Genomic DNA, 21,665 nt, shown 5'->3' on the forward strand with positions numbered 1-21,665 from the left:
GGCTTCAAAATAATGAAAATATGTCACATCCATCTGTACTCATCACTGCTTTCCATACATACTGTAATTAGGAGAATGGTTTTACTTCTATGCAAATACAAGTCAAAGTGTATGATTACGGAGTGGCATCACGTAACACTTCACACATTTCTTTTAAAGTCACACTCGGATTGCTCTAAATTAAACAGTGTCATTATTTGTAATTATTTATTTTACCAAGTAACTAGTAGTACTCACTAGGATCGTGCATTACAGGCTCTATGTTCGGTTCAAGTTTATTGTAACTATGCTGTTGTAAAATTGACAATTAATATGTAATGTATTTATTATTATCATTATTATTATTATTATTATTATTATTATTATTATTATTATTATTATTACTATCATCATTGCTATCTCTGTTTTTCTTTCTTTCTTTTTTTTTATTTTTTTCTTGTATTAGCTCGATGAGAGCTCTATACTGTTCTTTTGACCCTGTTGACCCTCTATAAGGCTTTAATTTAATTTATGCTCGACCATGCCGAAATGTAGTAATTATACACCTGGTAGCAGTCCTTTAATGTATGTCATTAAAGTACACCTACTCATTAAAGTGCAGGTGTTTTCAGCCAATTACAACTCAGCTTACAGGTGTTCAGCCAATGACAAGTCAGCTTTGTACCGTTATAAAAACGCAAGTATCGATTATTCTCGGATATGCAATCGAAAGAGAATTAGCGAAAAGTCACGGAGGCTGGAAATCCAATACTGTCGCAGAAGGTTATGTTCTGTTACTATAATAATTAGCGTTAATTGTAAACAATATTCAAATAAATTCAATTTGTCATCTCGTTTTTCAATGTCGAATTCAATAATCAAGGTTAGACCAAGTTTATCGGGATTACACAAGGTCAATAACATTATTGTTCCTCGGAAAAAATCAATACTTTCGCGTCTGCGCACATCTCACAATTCACGGCCTAGAACAAGGTCACTTCTGATCTTGTCAAATACAAATAAAATGTATACATCTGAATAATTTCAAGTTAGAAATATGGTCGAGCATAAAAAGTCGTATGAAACTCGCCTATAATGGTAATTAAGAAGCTCGTATGAAAATTATGAAACTCACTTGCGCTCGTTTCATAAACATCCATACTCGCTTCTTAATTACTATCATTATAGGCTCGTTGCATAATGTACTATTGTATTATTTTCCTCAGCGTCTGCATTTCTTTTTTGTATTTATATGTGCTATCTGGTAGGATGGAAGAGAAGGCCTTATGGCCTTAATCCTGTTCAGATTAAGTAAATAAATAAGTAAATAAATAAATAAACAAACAAACAAGAGTATGGCGAAGTTGGATATTCGCCGATGTTCACTCTGCAAAAGGCACCCTGTCATTTGTTCGGCTTTATGAAAATATTCGCTATCCTCCACACCCACCCCTTCATGTTTTAACTGTTTAAGGCAGTGATATTCAACCGGTGTGCCATGAATGACAGCCTGGGGCGTCGTGGATTTTTTTTTATCGTAGTTAGCAGTAACAAATGCAGTTGTGAGAAATTTTATTTTTGATATTGGACAATCTGCGTGACCACGAAGTAATACCATTTTAGATGCTGGCCAGCCTTACGTAAGCAACCACAACCTCAAACTGAACTGTGGCATCGTTACTCTTAGCAGCAACCGTGGTTTTTGTGTTTTAAACTGGTTTTTTATTATGTTGCGACTTTGTTATAAAATTAACTGTGGAAAAGTTTTTAAATTTGGCACATAGTACAGTGCGATCAGTTATGTTTTCCTCCGCGGCGCGGGATTTTCCTCTGAGCGAGGCCCCACTAGTTTGCCGCGCACTAGAAGGTGTAGCAAGCCTGCTTGCTTACTTGATGACCTTTCTGACTATCGCAGTCGTGGCGCAGCTGTTACCAGGTGTGTGTTGTGTTGTTCGTTTCTTAATTCGAAAGTATACGTAAAGTTTATTACACCTCGTGATTTTACAACGGCATAGCGTGTCTTTATTTACGATTCATGTGTGTTAACTCTGTAGTTGGTAGTTTATGGGCGGAATATTTTCGGTGTTGTTCATTGTTGTTTATTACTGCCTATCCATAAACTGTATTAAGTTGTCCACACCTGTGGAGTAACGGCTAGAGCGTCTGGCCGCGAAAACCAGGTGGCCCGGGTTCGATTCCCGGTTGGGGCAAGTTACCTGGTTGAGGTTTTTTCCGGGGTTTTCCCTCAAACCAATATGAGCAAATGCTGGGTAACTTTAGGTGCTGGACCCCGGACTCATTTCACCGGCATTATCACCTTCATCTCATTCAGACGCTAAACAACCTAAGATGTTGATAAAGCGTCGTAAAATAACCTACTAAAATATAAAAAAATGTATTAAGTTCGAGAATAGGAAAGAGAGGTCAAGGCAGACTGAAGCGGCGTTGATCATACCCGTTCAGAGAAACAGCAGAAGGAGTATGATCCAGAATAGCAACACACGGAGAAGACTGAAGTCTATAAAGTAGAGCGCTTGAAACCAAAACAACAAAAATAAGGACCGAACAAAAGACATAAAAGAGGCTACTCAAATTCGAATCATCCAGTACTTGGATGTGTTCTGTGCTTCACATGATAAAGCATAAAATTAGTAGGTCTAGGTAGATTTATACTATATATAGGGTGATTCACAAGGATTTACCGTCCCTTACGGAGCTTATTTCCAAAGACATTCTGAGCAAAAAATGTCATATAAACATTTGTCCTATCTCATTATTTTCAAAGTTACACTAATTTTAAATTATGCAAATCTGGCTTTCAGGTAGTAGCTCCTTGTAAAGCAGGTTTGAATAATTTCAAGGAAAAATTGTTCCGGGGCCGGGTATCGATCCCGGGACCCTTCGCTTAGCGCGCGAACGCTCTACCGACTGAGCTACCCCAGGAACTATACACGACACCGTCACAATTTTTCCTTTGTATCCACACAACTCAAGTGTGCTGAAAAGATGCCAGAACTCAACTATAAGTGCTCACTTGAGTTGTGTGAATACAAAGGAAAAATAGTGACGGTGTCATGTATAGTTCCTGGGGTAGCTCAGTCGGTAAAGCGTTCGCGCGCTAAGCGAAGGGTCCGGGATCGATACCCGGCCCCGGAACAATTTTTGCTTGAAATTATTAATTTTAAATTGTTTGTAAAATAACATTATTCCTGAGTTTTAAGGATGAAAGAATATTACAGATAAAGAATGAACTATTCAGGAGTATCATTTCTTGAATTAGCTAGTATTCTGAAGTTAAAAATGTGCTGTGAATTCCATAGTTGCTTCATACAGATTTTTTTTTCGTCTTTAACTACAAAATTACATTTTTTTACGCATTTATCACAACAATTATTACAAATCACGCCACTCTTGTAAATTCTTCAAGACTATACATTAGGATGCATAATTAAACTGTAAAGAATCAAGTTCCTAAAGTCATATGATTTGTAACAATTTTTGTGATAAGTTGTAAGAATGATGTCATTTTTAATTAAAAATTGAAAAACAAAGACCTGTACAAAGCAACTGACAACAAATTTTTAGCTGTAGGATTTAATGTCTTAATTCTCAGTTGCAATAATGAATAAACTACGTGAAATCAGACCTCTGATATTATTCATGGAATGTTCTAGCTGTTTGGCTGCACACAGAACAAATTAATCGATATAATATTGACAGAATAGAAATAATAATAACACAAAGATATACGGCACCACGCCGGATGTTGCAGAAATATAATAGAGATTAGGAGCTACTCACGAAACAATACATTATTGCTCTATCCTTCCCAAAGTCCGAAGTATCGAATACTTCTACAGTAAAGATGTCCATGTGAAGCAATCTTTCAGCAGTTAAAATCCACAAGATTCATTTATAATCAGTATGCTGTTTGAACAGCTGTTTAGATATATATAATTTCGCATTCCTAAAATATTATAAAATGAAAGCAATGTTCCTATTATCATCATGAAAATGCTATGACGTACTGAGAGTTATATTTTTTCCGTATTTCTGGGCTGTAATATTTTTGTCATGTATCTTAGATTGGATGTGGCAATTTGTTTGTAGCCTACAGGTTCCGGCAGACGAACAGTCCATTTTATTAGTTGGTTACTGACTCAAGAATTAATTTATTAAAAAATGACATACGGAAGATCATACAGTAAATAGTCTGTGATTTATTTCTTGAAAACGATGTCCTTTAAGTGACTGTCACTGAAAATGGAACTGTGATTCGTGAGGCATTCACAAACTATCAATAAATTCAACTTCATCCATGTGGTTTAAAATCTTCTCACAAAACGCCCTTCGGTTGAGGATATCGTGATATTTTAATTGATGTAACAATTGAATTTTGTTAAATATGAAAATGTAAATCGCATGAGCAGATGGGATGGGAGCAGAGCACTATAAATTAAAATGAAGAAATTCACGTTTAGTAACCTCAAAACTGTCGTTCTTGTAAAAGCTTTTAATTGCAAAAACACGCTGTGCACCGCTCCAAGTCTCCATGACGACTACATGGCATTGTATTGGCAATAGAATGTGCGCGCAGTTAATCATCCCTCAACTGTACTATGACAGAGATACACTCCTTAAAATAGCCCGTTTTTCTGCCGGATTATGGTTTATTTTGGTTTATGTTATTTAACGACGCTAGCAACTGCCGAGGTTATATCAGCATCGCCGGTGTGCCGGAATTTTTGTCTTCTTCTTTTACATGCCAGTAAATCTACTGTCATGAGCCTGCCACATTTAAACACACTTAAATGCCATCGACCTCGGCCGGGATCGAACCCGCAACCTCGAGCATAGAAGGCCAGCGCTATACCAACTGCGCTACCGAGGGCGACTTTCTACCGGATCCTGTATACGAAATCAATCACTTCCATTTTTCAAAAAGAAAAGTTTGTCCTTAGTAAAAGGCTAATTTAGAAAATGAGTAGCCTATGTATTTTAGTTTAATTCTGCTACCCAGTTTATTTCAGTGTTTAATTAATAGTTCATAGTATTTTGTTGTTTAATTCGTAAATAACTCTTGTATACATGTAACTCTCATCTAAATCAAATTGTTGAATTCTTTGTAAGTTCATGCATATGTATATACACTTTTTGCTGGTTGTGTGGAAGAGAAGGCCTTACGGCCTTAACTGTGCCAGCTAAAATAAATCATTATTATTATTATTATTATTATTATTATTATTATTAATAAATAGCTATATATTGCAAACATACAATAACGATGATGCGACTTTCCATTTTTGTCGTATTCCTCATTGCTATTAGAGGAGAAAAGGTATCATCAGAAATTATGTGACGATTCTTCCCCCTTTCTTTTTTCGCAGCTTTTTCTGGTAGGAAAGTAACTGAATAAAACAGTTGTATGAGTGTATTTGTAAGTGTGGACTTTCCATTTTCTGTAATGAACTTTCTCACGGCGAAACTGCATTGGCTGACTACTCAGATATTCAATTGAAGTGGATTGAAATTACGTTGAGTGATTATGTGATTTGTGACTTAAGCAATTATATTTAAGATTAAGTAAAAAGGGGTAGATTTTCGTGCATGAGTAGGCCTAATATAAATCTACTGACAAATTAATCTTCCCTTTAAAACTAAAGCAAATAAACTTTCTTATGAAAAGCTTTCTTTGTATGAGAAGATATTAATGTTTCAGCATTTCAAAAATCTATAGCGAGGGGAAGGAGATTATGACACTCATGAAATGACAACTTACAAGTTCCCCTCGGTTGATAGTACTTTATGAGGGCTAATGAGTACAAAAATAATCTATTAAATGCTTATATTGACCGTTTAAATGTGTTCTATTTATTATTATAAGTTCTATTAATAAAGATTACTATTCCATCTTAAACTGAAATGAGATTTTGAAGTAAGAGATTTTTTTATTGGAATATAGGGGGAAAAAATAAGAGTAATTTTAGAGATTTTTAGCCTAAACAGGTTGGTAACACTGACAAGTAACATTCTACCACAGTGTAGTATATGCAGTCACGAAGCTTGAGGTGATTTTTTTGCATTTCTCGCGATACAATGCTCCAAGCGGTTAGCAACTGAGAGTACTAGGAACAATAGACTGTGCCGATAATATTTCGCATTGTCTGTGATGAGGCGATAGTAGCGATCCTAGTGGCTAGCAACTGAAGTTCAACTGTCATTGGATGCTTTTTCCCTATGTATTGAGCTTCGTGACTATATACCAGACTGTGATTCTACCGTAACTGTAGTTTCTACTATCACTCCCTAGCTTTCCATTCATTCATAGGTAATGGTTGAGATTGATTTAATTTGTAGTGGGTTATAACAGTAACTTGTATTGTGCAAAACTGGAAAAAGGGGGGGGGGCTTTTGAGAAGATCGGTACAAAAAGCAATTATGCCAGAAATACTGATTTTATTTAATTTATTGGTCTGACCCAATATTTTGGGTTTGCTCTGCGACACAGAATAGCTCACAGTAAAATTTAAAACGAAAAATTATATAAACAGATTTCAAACAAAAGAGATTAAGACATAAGAAAAAAATAGAACCTAGTACAATTTAAATTGAATGTACACCATAAAGATGCTAGTGAAATATCGCTACAGAAAATTGTATTATAGCGGTGACGATGACATCTTCAAGATCTCTCTTCAGCTTGAATTTTTCCCTCCACTTTACAAAGGTTTTCGTAATGGTGCCTGTCGCTCCGAAGAAGAGGCCGGTAACTATGATTTTTTCAATGTTGTATTTCGCTGATAGATACTGAATCGTGGGCTCGTAGATTTTCTTTTTCTATTCGTTCACTTCAAATGGTTGAGTGGCTGAGGTTTCAATCTGATCGCAGGATCAATTATTTCGACTGTCTGTTTATTCCTATTTATAGCTGTAATATCGGTCCTACGATTGCTCCCACCATCAGCAATACAGTGAACTTTCTCGTGAATGTCTAGATTTTTGCATCGAAGTGCATCTGCGATCATAGAACGTATGGTGTTGTAATGTTTTATTCTGAGTACTTCTCCCTGTGGGAAACTCCCAAGCACATGTGGTAAAGTTTCATACTCACTGCAGTGTCTACAGCGGTTTGTGTCTGTAGAGCGACCGGGAGAGAGAGAACGTACTTATTAGGCCTACTTAAATATGACATAAAATGATATTGTGGTAATACCTACAATATCATGGAGATTATCTTATTTTTAAAGTATAAAATTACAACATGGACTACAATAGTACCCAGATTTGGCTAAATTACTGGAAATACTGTATCTCCATTTCACGCCATGCAGGCCCTACTATATTTCTGCCAGGGAATTGTAAAATGGCCGTCATTTAAATGGGAGAAGTTTCACTATATTATTTTTATTACCGTCACCATTATCACCATTACTGTTCCATTGACTTCATTTTTCACATTCTTCTATTTTCCTCTACAGCTCTTTTTATTAATTTCTCTCCTATCTTCTTCGGTTCTTATTCTTCTGCTTTCCTTCTCCTTCCCTTCTATCTTCTTGATATTCCGCTCCGTTCTTCTTACCCTTTCTTTTGTTTCTTGTTCCTCTTCTTTCTCTCAAATGATTATTCTATTTCATCTTCGTCGTCCAGTTTAATTTGTTATTCTTCGGCTTTTGTTTCGTATGTTCTCTTTATTCTTTTGACAACAAATTTCAAGCGTTAATGTTTATTCTAAACATTTCGTCAATTTACTACTTCATTGTTTCACATTACAACTTGAATAAATAGGCCTACCTGCGTGAGTGCTCACTCTTCCATCGACAAAGTAAATCATAGTCGAAAACAGAAATTCGTTCATTAATATCTCTTGCGTGTAACTCAATTGAGACATCCAACTCGATAGGCCAATGACATCCAGTTTAACAAATAGCAATTGCCCGTCACGATTTATTGTGCCAAGTCTGAATAGCACTTCACTCTCTGACGAACATGAAATCAATGAGCTGCCACAAACTTTCAAGCATAGACTTTAATGCTTCGCTGCTCAATCAATTGTTTTTCTGTATACGTTCTCGTTCACCTACGAGGACTTGCACCCAACATTTCATTTGCTCCACTTATAGATAAGGTACATAAGACTCAGCAAGTACAACATCAATGAGGAGTCAAGATCAAAGGCAATGAGGGATAGAGTCCCATAATATTTATCAACGCAATATTTCGTTCTAATAATAATTCAATAGTCAACAGTGATTTTGTTAATTGTAAAATTTCTGCTGTTTTTTTATGTAATTTCATCTGCTGATTCCAAAAATTAAGTCAGAATTTTTCTACCATCCATAATTTTTTTTTTTTTTGTAATTACATAAAATTTTATTTTTATTGCTATACTAGCCATACCCATGCGCTCCGCTGCAACTGTTAGAAATAAATATAAAGTAATTACATAATTAAAATAGGACGTTTGATCTAGGGAACATTCGTGTTTGATAGAACGATAAATAGTTTAAAATGTTACTTAATTTAAACTGTATTTAAATAATTAAAATGCGATCATTTTGGTTCAGAGAGCACTCATTTGGTGCAACGACAATTTCTTTAACATATTTCTTATTTGTTATTACATGCAACCATAGTTTAATGAAGATTGACATATCACTTAGTTTTAATGTGTAAACTTTATATTACTTGCTATATGTTTCCATTTAATTATGTTAATAACTTAATTTTAACTATTGTTTTCTACATCTTCAGTAAATGGCGCTTGGCCCACTATGGTTCTGAACGCTTCAAATAACTTAAATAATGTTACAGCATATATAGTGATATGTAATTATATTTCTTTCTTTCGAAAATGTAAGAATTCACGATCTCCTACGTACCATTGCCATGGAATGAATAAATGTGTTTTTTCTTCCTAATCAAAAATTTTATATTTTGCACATAGGAGTTACTGCAGGAACAACAACGCTATAATCTGAGGCGGCGGTGAAAATGTATTGTATTGTTATTTTAAAAGTCTTGTATATCTTTAAATATCAGTCCTATCAAAATTTTGCACAGAATAAAACTTATCGGAAACAATTTTTAAAGAAACGTTTGTTATGTAACATTTTTCACAAAAATCTATAATAAGCGAGATATTTCGATTTATTTAATTCAGGCCCCCTTATAACCCCCCTTTTAAATAACGTATTTTGAATTCCATATAGCCTAAAATCTAAGTTGCAACGAAATTATCGCGTGACAAGGTAACAAACATCCAGACAGACAGACAGACAAGACATACAAACAAGAATTTCAAAAAAGCTATTTTCGGTTTCAGGATGGTTAATTATACATGTTAACACCAATTATGTTTGGAAAATCGAAAATTACCAGAAAATATTTCAAATATTTCATTTTATTGCTTTAACAATTGACCTATAACTTTAGTTCATTGTTACCTATGACGACAGAATTCATAAAAATAAATTTTATTCCTCTTAAGACTGTGAGAGTTAGTATTAATTCTCGGTTGACTTATAACTTACAATCATGAAACACGTTTCATAACCCTTATTTTCTTTGTCCTAATTTTAAGTGTGAAAAAAGTTTCTTATAAAGTGAAACATGCCTCAAAATACCGTGTAAATAATATAAACAAGTTTTGTTACGTTTGTTACATTGAAAGCACACAGGCGAATTTTTATTACACTAGTTAAGAGAGTTTACGAGTGTTGTTTTGATTGCAAAATAGATGAGAACGGGAACTGGGCCCCTGAAATCTGTTGTGCTCCATATTATTAATTGTATTAAGTGGTTGGCCAAAAGGATCCCGTCATATGCCTTTTTCAGTTCCAATGATATGCCTGAGGATCATTCAACAGACTGTTACTTTCTAGGAACCACAGATCTGAAGATTACAGAGAACTCGTCAGCGAGCTGATTCAGAATGATAACGTGATGGGGTGCAATATGTCTCTCAAAATAACTTCTTGGATTCTAATCTATTTTTTCTTTCCTTAAAACCTTCGGGTAGTGAGCGACAAACGTGAATTTTTCTGAAATGGAAAGGCGCTACCAGGAAAAATGGAGCCCAAACATTCTGGCAGACTGCTACTGGACTTACTTACTTACAAATGGCTTTTAAGGAACCCGAAGGTTCATTGCCGCCCTCACATAAGCCCGCCATCGGTCCCTATCCTGTGCAAGATTAATCCAATCTCTATAATCATATCCCACCTCCCTCAAATCCATTTTAATATTATCCTCCCATCTACGTCTCGGCCTCCCTAAAGGTCTTTTTCCCTCCGGTCTCCCAACTAACACTCTATATGCATTTCTGGATTCGCCCATGCATGCTACTTGCCCTGCCCATCTCAAACGTCTGGATTTAATGTTCCTAATTATGTCAGGTGAAGAATACAATGCGTGCAGTTCTGCGTTGTGTAACTTTCTCCATTCTCCTGTAATTTCATCCCGCTTAGCCCCAAATATTTTCCTAAGCACTTATTCTCAAACACCCTTAACCTATGTTCCTCTCTCAGAGTGAGAGTCCACGTTTCACAACCATAAAGAAGAACCGGTAATATAACTGTTTTATAAATTCTAACTTTCAGATTTTTGGACAGCAGACTGGATGATAAGAGCTTCTCAACCGAATAATAACACTCATTTCCCATATTTATTCTGTATTTAATTTCCTCCCGAGTGTCATTTATATTTGTTACTGTTGCTCCAAGATATTTGAATTTTTCCACCTCTTCGAAGGATAAATCTCCAATTTTTATATTTCCATTTCGTACAATATTCTGGTCACGAGACATAATCATAAAAGTGCTACTGGACACTGAAAAATATATGTTTCTTAAGCAAAGCATAGACTAAAATCTGTTTCACACACATTTTAGCTAAGTGAATATGATTTTAGGTAAAATTTTACAAGGTATCAATAATAGAAAAATTTGAATTACATTTCACAATTAATCAAAAACCCTGGGTGATAGAAAAATTTTGAAAACAGTTATGAAATCAGCACATTCTTTATCTTTTAACAAAAAATAAGTTTAATTTTGTTGACCAGTGACATAATTTAACGTAGGTATTTAATGTGCAGTGCTATTCGTTCACTTTAAGTTACTGTGAAGGAAGAATAGTTTGTTTATATGTTACTGTTCTTACTACAGAATTGACAACAGTACAGATATGCATCGGTAGGCTACCCCTTATAGGTATACATTGTGTTTTACTCTAGTCCGTTGGAGTAGCAGCCATGACACTACAAACCTGCATGTTATGATGACGCAACGTACCCTACTTGCTTAAAGCGAGATCCAGAATTAAATCAACTCGAGTTCAGTCCGCGTTCATCTCTAGTAGAGTTCATATTTTATAGTCTACACTTTATATTGTTCCTATATGTATTCTTGCATACTGCATAAGTTTCATTATGACAATTTAAATGATTTTTGAGTTGGGCCTATGTAAATTAAAAAGAATAGCATATTTTCAAAATCCATCTCCTCTTACAGAATTTAAGTTTCATACACGACTTCTTTTACAACATCTGATATGGTTAGAAAAGAAATAAGTATCTAAAATGTTAATTTACATCTAGGCCTATAAATGGAGAGAAAATTTAAAAAAATAGACTATATGCAACTTCAAAATTTAAATTTTTAGTATCCACTAATTATGTTTATTTTTTAATTTCGAAAGTATTTAGTTTGTATAAAACATACAACTGGCTTTTGTTAATCATAGTATGTAGAACATGCCGTAAAAATTTCATATTATTAGCATTAAAACTGGAAGAGCATTTACATTTTAAACATGACGAAATGAGACGAAAGAAAATTGTGAGGAAATCAGCTTGTAAAGTTTGCATAGAATTCACATTCAAGGTCCAGTCATTTAAATGTGACTCAAATTTTACACTTCCAAGCGCCGTAGAGTCCTGAAACGTGTTCGACATATGAGCCGTCAGAGTAGAAATGGTCTAAGTCAAAATTGGGTAATGAAGTTTAAAGTAAAAATTCTGTAAAATACAGCGCAAAGTAGCAATTAATATGTTCTTCTTGCTATCCACTGACTATTAATAGTTTAAATAAATTAATATTAATTGCTACTTTGCGCTGTATTTCACAGAATGTTTACTTTAACCCTCATTACCCATTTTTGATTTAAACCACTTCTGCTCTGAACGGTTCATATAAATAATAGATTGCGGATTCATTTTTCGCGAAAAAAAAAAGAAGGAAAAGGAATTTTTGACTGAAAAGAACCAAAACTTCACCCGTCTAACCTCTTACTTATGGCTTTTAAGGAACCCGGAGGTTCATTGCCGCCCTCACATAAGCCCGCCATCGGTTCTGATCCTGAGCAAGACTAATCAAGTCTCTACAATCACATCCCACTTCCCTCAAATCCATTTTAATATTATCCTCCCACCTACATCTCGGCATCCCCAAAGGTCTTTTTCCCTCCGGCTTCCCAACTAACCCCGTGTACCCCTTAAAATTAAAAATTTAGTAGGAAAATTTTAAAATATAATAACTAAAATAATTACAACTTTCTATCAGACAACACAATTACAGAGTCTTTGGGGTTAGATTACCTGTGGGGTCATGGATTTTTCTATTGAGCTAATCCTTCCGACCGCACTATGGCCCTGGGCTCTACTCAAACTCTAACTGCGGTAGGACTGATGTCCCTACTGCTACTAATGACGCTTGTCTGCAAAGATAGAAGCCTAACTCTCCCGTTATCCTTTGGGCATTTATGGTGTGTGATAAGCAAAATTTTACCTTACAAATTTATTGGTTTAAACATATTACAATAGATGTGGAACGCATTTTTAAGCACAGACATTATTTATATTTGTTAAGATGACATTTCAGTCAAGTGAAATGATGACATATCAAAGTGCCTGAAACAGATCTGCCCAAAATTTCCATTTCTACCGCGATATACATAGAAACTTTCGGACTTCGAACCGTGGTCCATGATGAGAAATCTTTAGATGATTTAGAGCTGAATTTCAGGAGTATTATACATAAATAACTTTTAACCCATCACTTACGTTTAATGCGACAGTGTTCAATTCCCATATAAATCGACTTTCAGATTGCCACTACATAAAGTTCGCGATTATAATGAACGGTGTAGAGCGCGTTTTAAAAATAAACTGCATATACTGAAGTGCAACAGGTTAAATATGAACCCACTGGAATTTACACTGCATTTCATTACTCATCAAGATTGCCCCCCACTGTTGCAGTTGCACGCAAACCAGCCGTGTAAAAGGTGTTATCGAATACATAAGGAGACATAATAGAGCTTAGAGTGGCAACGAGAATAACATAAAAGGTGTGCATAACTCATTTCAGGATAATCAAAACGTCACTCAAAACTATCATTGTCTTCTTGTTCAAATATTTGACTTTGTTGATTTATTCCGACTTAATGTTTAACTCCTTCTTCACTTTATTGCAGATCCTTCTCGATTAATTTGCCTCTCTGCAATTTCATTTTTCTATTCTCTTGTTTTCCTCCACATTCATTATACTTTTCTGACCACGACTACGTCATTCACTGCAAACCCACCATTCTCTAATCTTCCCTATCTCCGCTTTGCTCTTCGTTTCCGTATACGATCCATATATCTTAATGTTCTCTATCATTTTATATCTTCTTCTGCCCCAAACTTTTCTCACAATCATCATTCCTTCCAGTACATCCTTCAGTAGGCAGTTTCTTCTTAGCCATTGACCCAGTCAGTTTATTTTTATCTTCCTGATTAGTTACAGCAATATATATATATATATATATATATATATATATATATATATATATATATATATATATATATATATATTCACCCATTGTTTCCAGCACAGCATCATTTGTTTTTCTCTCTATTTCACACGCTTCATTCTTCTGCACATTCACATTTCAAATGCTCCTAGTCGCTTCTCTTCACTTCGTCGTAATGTCCATGTTTCTTCTCCATACAATGCCATACTCCACACAAAGCACTTCACTAGATGACCCGGCATTACCTAGGTTGTCTTTTTTGCTTCTTATTTTAATTAATCTGGTTGTTAGACATTTTTGGAAATCGGTCTCTATAGGCCCACTTAGTATTGTATCAATGTTCTACAGACCTTACATTTTATCTCTGCCGGTCAGTAACTGTTAAATTTCAAGTGTCTTATCTTAGTCAACGTATTAAAAGCATTAGAACCTTTCTGCCGTCTCCTTTCCTTCCACGCACAGAGGCAGAGATAAAATAATTATAAGACCTGTACATTGATCTGAAGCTCTGCATTTCACGTAATTTCATGTCTATGTGTACTTTTACTTGAATTTCAGAGACAGCTGACATTAAACAGAGAAGTCCCTTGTTCCCAATCTGAACCCGTTGGGGTATCATCGACAGCCAAAATTTATCTCTCTATCTGTCGTACCAAAGACTTAATATATAGGCCTATGTGAACATAATGTGATGTATCTGTATGTTTCTGTATATTTCTATTGATGTTTAATTATATTTTTGTAATAAAAATTACCTGTACTTAAATCTAAATAAAGCTTCATAAGAATTATTGTTCTAAAATCCTTACTCACTTAAAAACATGAAGGGTTGGGAGGGGAGAGTCCAGCGAACTTCAAGGGCACGGATCATACAAGGCGCAAGTCCGAGCGAGCTGTGACAGACTCGCTTCTTCAAAGCAGTCTTCGGTTCTTGTCATGCTCGACAAACTTGAACCGAGCATAGAGCTTGAAATTTTGAGTTTGATAATTTTCATTAGGTTTTTGTTTAATCGAAATACAGTACAGTACTAACAATAAGTATTTTTACTCACGAACTGAGCTATCCATGCGAACTTATTCATTATGCAGTGTATATTATACTGTCTAGAGCACATTAGCGTACAATATACAGAATGAAGTTAAATTGAAAAATAATCATAATATGGATATTTAAACACATTTTTGAAAATGGTGGGCGTTCATTTCGATACAGGCTTCAGTTCTTTTGTGCATATTATCGCACTATAGACTATTGCATCTAATTCCAATTACCAGTTTCGTCCTTCGTACTAGTAACTCATGTTGAAATAATTCTGTACCTACTCTATAAAAGAGTACCTTACGTACTGTAAATTAAATCTTCACTTCTGCCCGACCCGCACAGATAAAATTCTCAGACATGCTACCTACTGTCCGCCCAAGTGGTTATGTCGCAGGATCGTAGAAATGGAGGAAATCACGTGACAGTTACTTAACGAGGCCCTTTTATTCAAATTATTTTAAACAGTTGTATAATATTACGTAGACGTCCAATTCCTAACAGGAATTAATATTTTCAGAAAAGAGCTAAGCCAACCCAGCCAGTAGCCTTTACAGAGGGGCGAGCAGAAGCGGGTGGGAGGAAATCGGGATGCGGAGTAGGCAAACGGACGACAGTACCTGTGCGAAAATATGATTCAATATTGAAAGCTCTTTCGTCACTGGAAAACGCGAATATATTTCTGAAACATACTATACTCACTAGCTCAGTACTGTTTGTGTTTACTATGACCGTAAGGCGACTTTGACTGTATACGCTTGGTTCTGTGTGGAGAACGGTTGGAAGTTTACTAGTAGAAGAGATGGGAGTAAAGTACATTCAAAAACTCAGGTACAATACAAATTGAAGTAAAAATAAAATGATGTCCCTGTAGTTATCAAAATTAAATGATATCTGTAGACTGTGTGAAAACAAAGTTATACAAATCCTTTCACTACTATATGTTAGAAATTAGTATCTACATCTCAGCGTTTTCAGTTTTTTACAAGATTTTATAGATTTGTATATTACAAATATCATATTTTTGCTATAATATTAAAATTCGCAAGTTACATACACACACGAGTTTTCTTGATCTATCTTAAACTTTTCAAATGGATAGCTTTAAAAGTTGATGAGATACAGAGAAAAATGTGAGCTGTTGTATTTTATAGGAGATTTACACCACCCTGTTACCTTAAAAGGAAGTGTAGTTGGTCTCTTTGTTATACTTGATTAGTATAATACACTAAAGCTAAAAATAATCTGTCTGGACGTTATAAATCCAGTTCCTTCAAAATCCACCCGTCAGTCTCTTCTTTTACTGACGCTTTCGGTAACAAACGCACTAAATTATAGTTCTTAGAGTGGCGTATTTAAAAATTAAAATCACAGTAAGGATATTAATTCACGGGAAGCCTACGACTTTACGAAAGTCAATTATTTCTTAATAACTTCATATAAATCTGTCATTATTCTTTGTGAGAGTTGCATTAATCAAATTGACACTCTGGAAAAGCATCGTCCTCAGACTCATTTATCACTATCCCATCAAGAACACCTTCAGCTCATTAATAAGCCTTCTTCGCCATTCTGCGAGTTACTGGAGTGTCTATCACAGAGGTGCGTTTCAAGCTCCCAGTATCACTAAAAATAAAAAGTTAGACCCAACTGTAAATAGAAACTAACTGAAAGAAAGCAGGGAAATAATGAGCAGAGATACAGAAACTCTTTGAGCAACACACGCTGCGATAACGCGCTCTGCCTTATTAGCTCGCACATCGAATAATCATTATTAACACCAACTTGGGGCGCCTTTATCAGCTTCACGCCCCAGCGAGCACGCTTACGCCCCACCTTCCATATTTCTCATCTTTCTTAGCATCGTTTTCCCTCCATTGCCTTAGTTTGCAGTTTGCGGTCTTATTATTAGAACGGTCCACCATTACCCCAGAGACAGTGGCGTGACGTTCTTGTCTTCATTATAGCGTTAACAAAGCCAAGCAATTCTTCTACTTTTCATGATAAGAAATCAATAACTTACTAATAACGAAAATGTAACCTACATTTCTCTCATATTATCGCTTTTGCAAAAATAATTGGTGTTAACATGTGAAGAGTTCACGGGAAAAACGATGAATGTCACATTTCTGTTAAGGGGAGTTGGTCATAGCGCATGCAAAATAATGGTAAAAATAGCCTATCTTCAAGCAGTCATAAATATAATACTATTTATCAGAGGTCTTTCATTTTTGTTAGCTATGTGTCTATGCATATTAAGCTTTAAAATGAAAAAGAATGGATACTCTAGAGTAAATCTTTATCCTTAAATTAATTTTTTTAATTAAGCACAATTTTTTTTATAAATTCACTATATGTCTGTGATTAGGTACACTCTATTCACTTTTTAAAGCACATATTGAATTGAAAATTTGACCACTTACTTCTAATAGATACTAAAACATACCCTACTAAAATTATTCATGTATCTGTAATATTATGAGCATAGGACTTGTAGAAATCATCACCGTGAATAAATAAAAAAAATTGAAGATTAGTATAAGCCCTATGCCCATAGTATTACAGATATTTTAATAAGTTTAGTAGGGTATGTTTTACTATCTATTAGCAGTAAGTGGCCAAAATTTTAATTCAATGTGTGCTATGATAAGTGAATAGAGTGTACCTAATCACATATATTTAGTGAATTTATATAAAAAATATGTTTAAATTTAACAATTAATTTAAGGGTAGGATTTACACTAGATTAACCATTCTTTTTTCATTTTAAAGCTTAATATGTATACATATATTACTAAAAGAAGTGAAATAGCTGTGATAAATAGTATTACATTTATGACTGCTTGAAGATAGGCTATTTTTATCATTACTTTGCATGCGATAACGTCCAATTCCCCTTAAGGATTAGATAATGATTTAATTGAGTCTCTAATTGCAAGATGTAGTGCTGTTTCTATAGAAAATAAAAGAAAGAATTACTATATTCGTGGTGATAATTCTCCTTTTTACCATTTTTCATAAGAACAACATTAAATTTCGCAGTGATCCATTGAATTAGACAATGACATCAACCTTAAGAAAACTGTGACATTTATCGTTTTTCCCTCGAACTCTTCATGTACTGTATATAATAAACTATCCTGGGACCGTAAGTCGCATTTTTGACATTTCTGTTTCTGTCTGTCTGTCTGTCTGTCTCCTGTCTGTCTATATATTTGTTAACTTTTCACTCTATAATGGCTGAAAAGAGTTATATTAGATTTTAGGCTGTATAACATTCAAAATAATTTCTTTAAAAGAGAGGTTATAAATATAAGTTATTATTTACATATGTATAAGTTACAAACCATTGAAATTATTGGGCTATTAGTAGGTGCTAGAGGTACTATTACAAAAAGATTTATTAATTTCAGCAAAGAGTTCAATCTTGAATCCTCTTTGATCAAGACTTTCTTTGATAACTCTAAAATATTCAATCTATCTTCTGATAAATCACACAATAATAATAATTATATTTCTCACGAAAACATTTTCATAAAATTGTACGTATTTACTGATACTTGTATATTTGGTATACTTTGTCCTTGTTCTTTTAGGGGAAGTTTGTAAAATAAATAAAATCGAAATATGAAGCTTAGTATTAAATTTTTGGGAGAGTATTATATAACAAAAGTTGTTTTGAAAAATGTTTCCTTCACATTTTGTCGTGCGCAAAATTTTGATAGGACCCACATTTTCCGGAATATATGAGTTTTAAAATAACAATGCGTTTTATGTCAGTCATACTTCAATCAGAATAATAGGATATAGCCTATTAATAATAAAACTATAACTTAACATCCTAATGGAAACACTGGAGCATAATTAATAAAACTGCAACATATCCAAACCAAAGAGCTGACTGGTGAAGTAGTTTTTCTTTACACCTCTATAATGCAGTACCTATTAGAGTAACACACACAGCGTTTGTGCACTGAATAAATGGGAATTTTAGCTTCACTTTTCTATGCTTAACTCAAAAATTTTGAAAAGTACACTTACACCCCTTGGGTTTTAGGCTCCTCAAACAAAATCGCAAAGAACAGAATGAATGAGTTTGCATAATATATTACTTAATTTCTCCAAAACATCGGCGACTAGAGGAGACACAGTGATTTGTTAATTTGATTTATATAGGCCGATTCATCTTATACAAGAAAAAAATGTAAAGGGATAGAAAAAGATTCTTACAGCTCCTTCAATTGCATGGCTGGTGGTTGTTTGGTTTCAAATAATAGTATGACACCGCTTGATGAAAATCATCTCAACATAATCGTAAAATAAAAAACTTTAAGTTTTAATATCGTACCAATGTGTAAAATATTTAATTGAGTATCCGCTGCAATTAAGAATTCATTGTTTTTTTTTTCGCTTTTAATTTAAATAAAAACCTATTAATTTTTATTAATAATATTTGTTTTTATATTCTCAGTTGAAAGACAAATTACTTCATAAATATTGAATATAATACAAAATACACCAATAGTTTAGGAAACCACTATACACAAAGAGAACTCAATGTCTGAAACAACGTTTGTGTATTAGTGTGTGTTTACGCAAAAATATCGAAATAGATTTTTCCAACACTGCAATACCTTCTCTTATACTTCATATAATGAGGAAAAATACATATAAACATACCCTCGTAAAGAATGAATCAGCAAGATGCAGATGTCTAATCTGTGATGAAAATATAACGACTAAAATATTAACGGCCGCAACACGAGTGCATGCGAAAGACAATCTGTCGCTTGAATTTCATACGACTGCGTACCATTATGTGAGTCAGAGGCATGTGACTGTAATACGACTGTACACAAGCTGTTACAGTTCAGAGCACCGGTTCGCTTTAAACTGTAATTACATCATGCTTTGAATCAACGTATACCTGTTACGCCGTTTGTCTGCTAGGTTCTACAGCGCACAATTCTAGTATTGCAACCCCGATATCCATTTTATCATTGCCGTCGTTCTAAAATTATTCAGGTTGAAACGAATTTAAAATTACGTATGTCTATTATTCAAAAAAGCTATCCCTTCTGAATTTAAGATTGCCACATATCAAGGTAACGAAAATAATAACACAGTTCTTCTTCAGTGCCTGAAAGTGTTAGGTCTCCATTTCCAAACGCGGCATCTAACATAAACATTTTCTAGGCTGTACTTGAATATGGTTCGAAGCTCGCGTGTGTGAAAAAGTGAAAAAGATAAGCGAAGGTACACCAATTCGTAGCACGTTTTAAATCACCACCACCGCCTATCAGGGTAGGCCATATTGACCTGTTTCACCTCAGAAGTAGTCTTCCCAACGACGCATAGGTATTCCTATATCTTATCTGCCTTTTCGTTGATATTGAAAGGTTTGTTTTACTAGTATTTTATCTGGCATCCTTGATACTCTATATGGTCCATCCAATTTTGCTTATTCTATTGTATTTTGTTTAAATTAAAAATATTGGGGTTTTCATCTTACATTCTCACTTCTAAAATGATCAAGTGTACAACCAGCTACATACCATAAAAGTCTAATTTCAGCCGTTTCAATTATTCTTTTGTCACTCCTATGCATTGCTCAAATCTCTGATCCGTTCATTAAAATTGGAACCGCCATTGTCTTATAAAATTTTAAAATTGTCTCCTTTCTTGTTTTGTTTTCCAACATATGTTTTACGGTACCACAAATATTCTAGAATTTATAGATTTTACGTTTGAAATCATTATCATATTCATAAGATATATCGCATCCCAGATAATTAAAATGTCTAACCTATTCTATTAGACTATTATTAAGTAGAATTGTTTATTTCTTATGATAATTTCCAAGAAATTCCGATCCCAGATAACTAAAATGTCTAACCTGTTTTATTATCAACATCATCATCATCATCATCATCATCATCATCATCATCATCATCATCGTCAAGGTTTAAGCCTCTAAAGGCTTGTTCCGATCTCATGCATTAAACATTTGTTGAGTCCATCTTTTCTTTGGTCTGCCAATGTTTATTTTGCCTGTTGGTCTGTAATCTAATAGCAGTTTTGGAATGCGGTATTCTTCCATTCTTTCCACATGTTCCCTCCACTTAGTTCTATATTGGTGTATCTTCTCTGTTAGTTTAAAGATGCCTAATTCCTTTCGTATGTCATCATTTCTTCTTTTGTCTAACAAAGTGTAGCCGGCTATACTCCTTAGGAATCGCATTTCGGCGGCCTCTATTTTTCTCTGTTCACTTTTTCTCAATGTCCAACATTCGGAGCCATACAGGAACATGGGCACTGCCATTACTTTATAAAATTTTAATTTAGTTTCTTTCCTAGTTTGTTTGAGGTTTCTTTTTATTGTTCCACATATATAATTAAATTTATTAATCTTTTTTATTACATCTTCATTTTTAACGTATGATACATGCAGCCTAAATAATTAAAATTGTTTACTTGTTCTATCATTTTCCTTCTAAAATGATTTTAGCCCTGATTGTATTGGACCCCTGAAATGCTAGTACTTTTGTTTTGGCTGTGGAGATGTTTAATGCATACTTTTTACTTACAGTATTTAATTGGTATATGGCTTTTTGTAAATTATCCTCTGAGCTACAGATTAGAACTTGGTCATCTGCAAATAAAATTGTTTCTAAAAACCTATTCTTAACTTTAAAATGTGTCTCTGAATGTATCTGCCATTCTTCTATGACATTGTCAATATATATATTAAAAAGCAGTGGTGAGAGAGGACAACCTTGTCTCACTCCTTCCTGTTTTATTATATTACTATTAATTATAATTGTTTATTTCTTATGATATTTTCTCAGAAATG

At 34.2% G+C, this 21,665-nt stretch overlaps 1 protein-coding gene and 1 non-coding gene across 2 annotated transcripts in view; both read right to left on the reverse strand.

Annotated features, from left to right (window-relative positions):
* The window catches only part of DopEcR (G-protein coupled receptor DopEcR), a 972,001-nt gene that overhangs the window by 669,193 nt on the left and 281,143 nt on the right, over nt 1-21,665 (reverse strand). The gene's annotated exons all lie outside the window — the stretch shown is intronic.
* On the reverse strand, nt 2,850-2,923 carry TRNAS-GCU (transfer RNA serine (anticodon GCU)). The gene has a single exon. It is a non-coding gene; the product is annotated as a tRNA-Ser (tRNA).

Source organism: Periplaneta americana, chromosome 16, assembly GCF_040183065.1.
Source record: "Periplaneta americana isolate PAMFEO1 chromosome 16, P.americana_PAMFEO1_priV1, whole genome shotgun sequence".
Lineage (NCBI taxonomy): Eukaryota > Metazoa > Arthropoda > Insecta > Blattodea > Blattidae > Periplaneta > Periplaneta americana.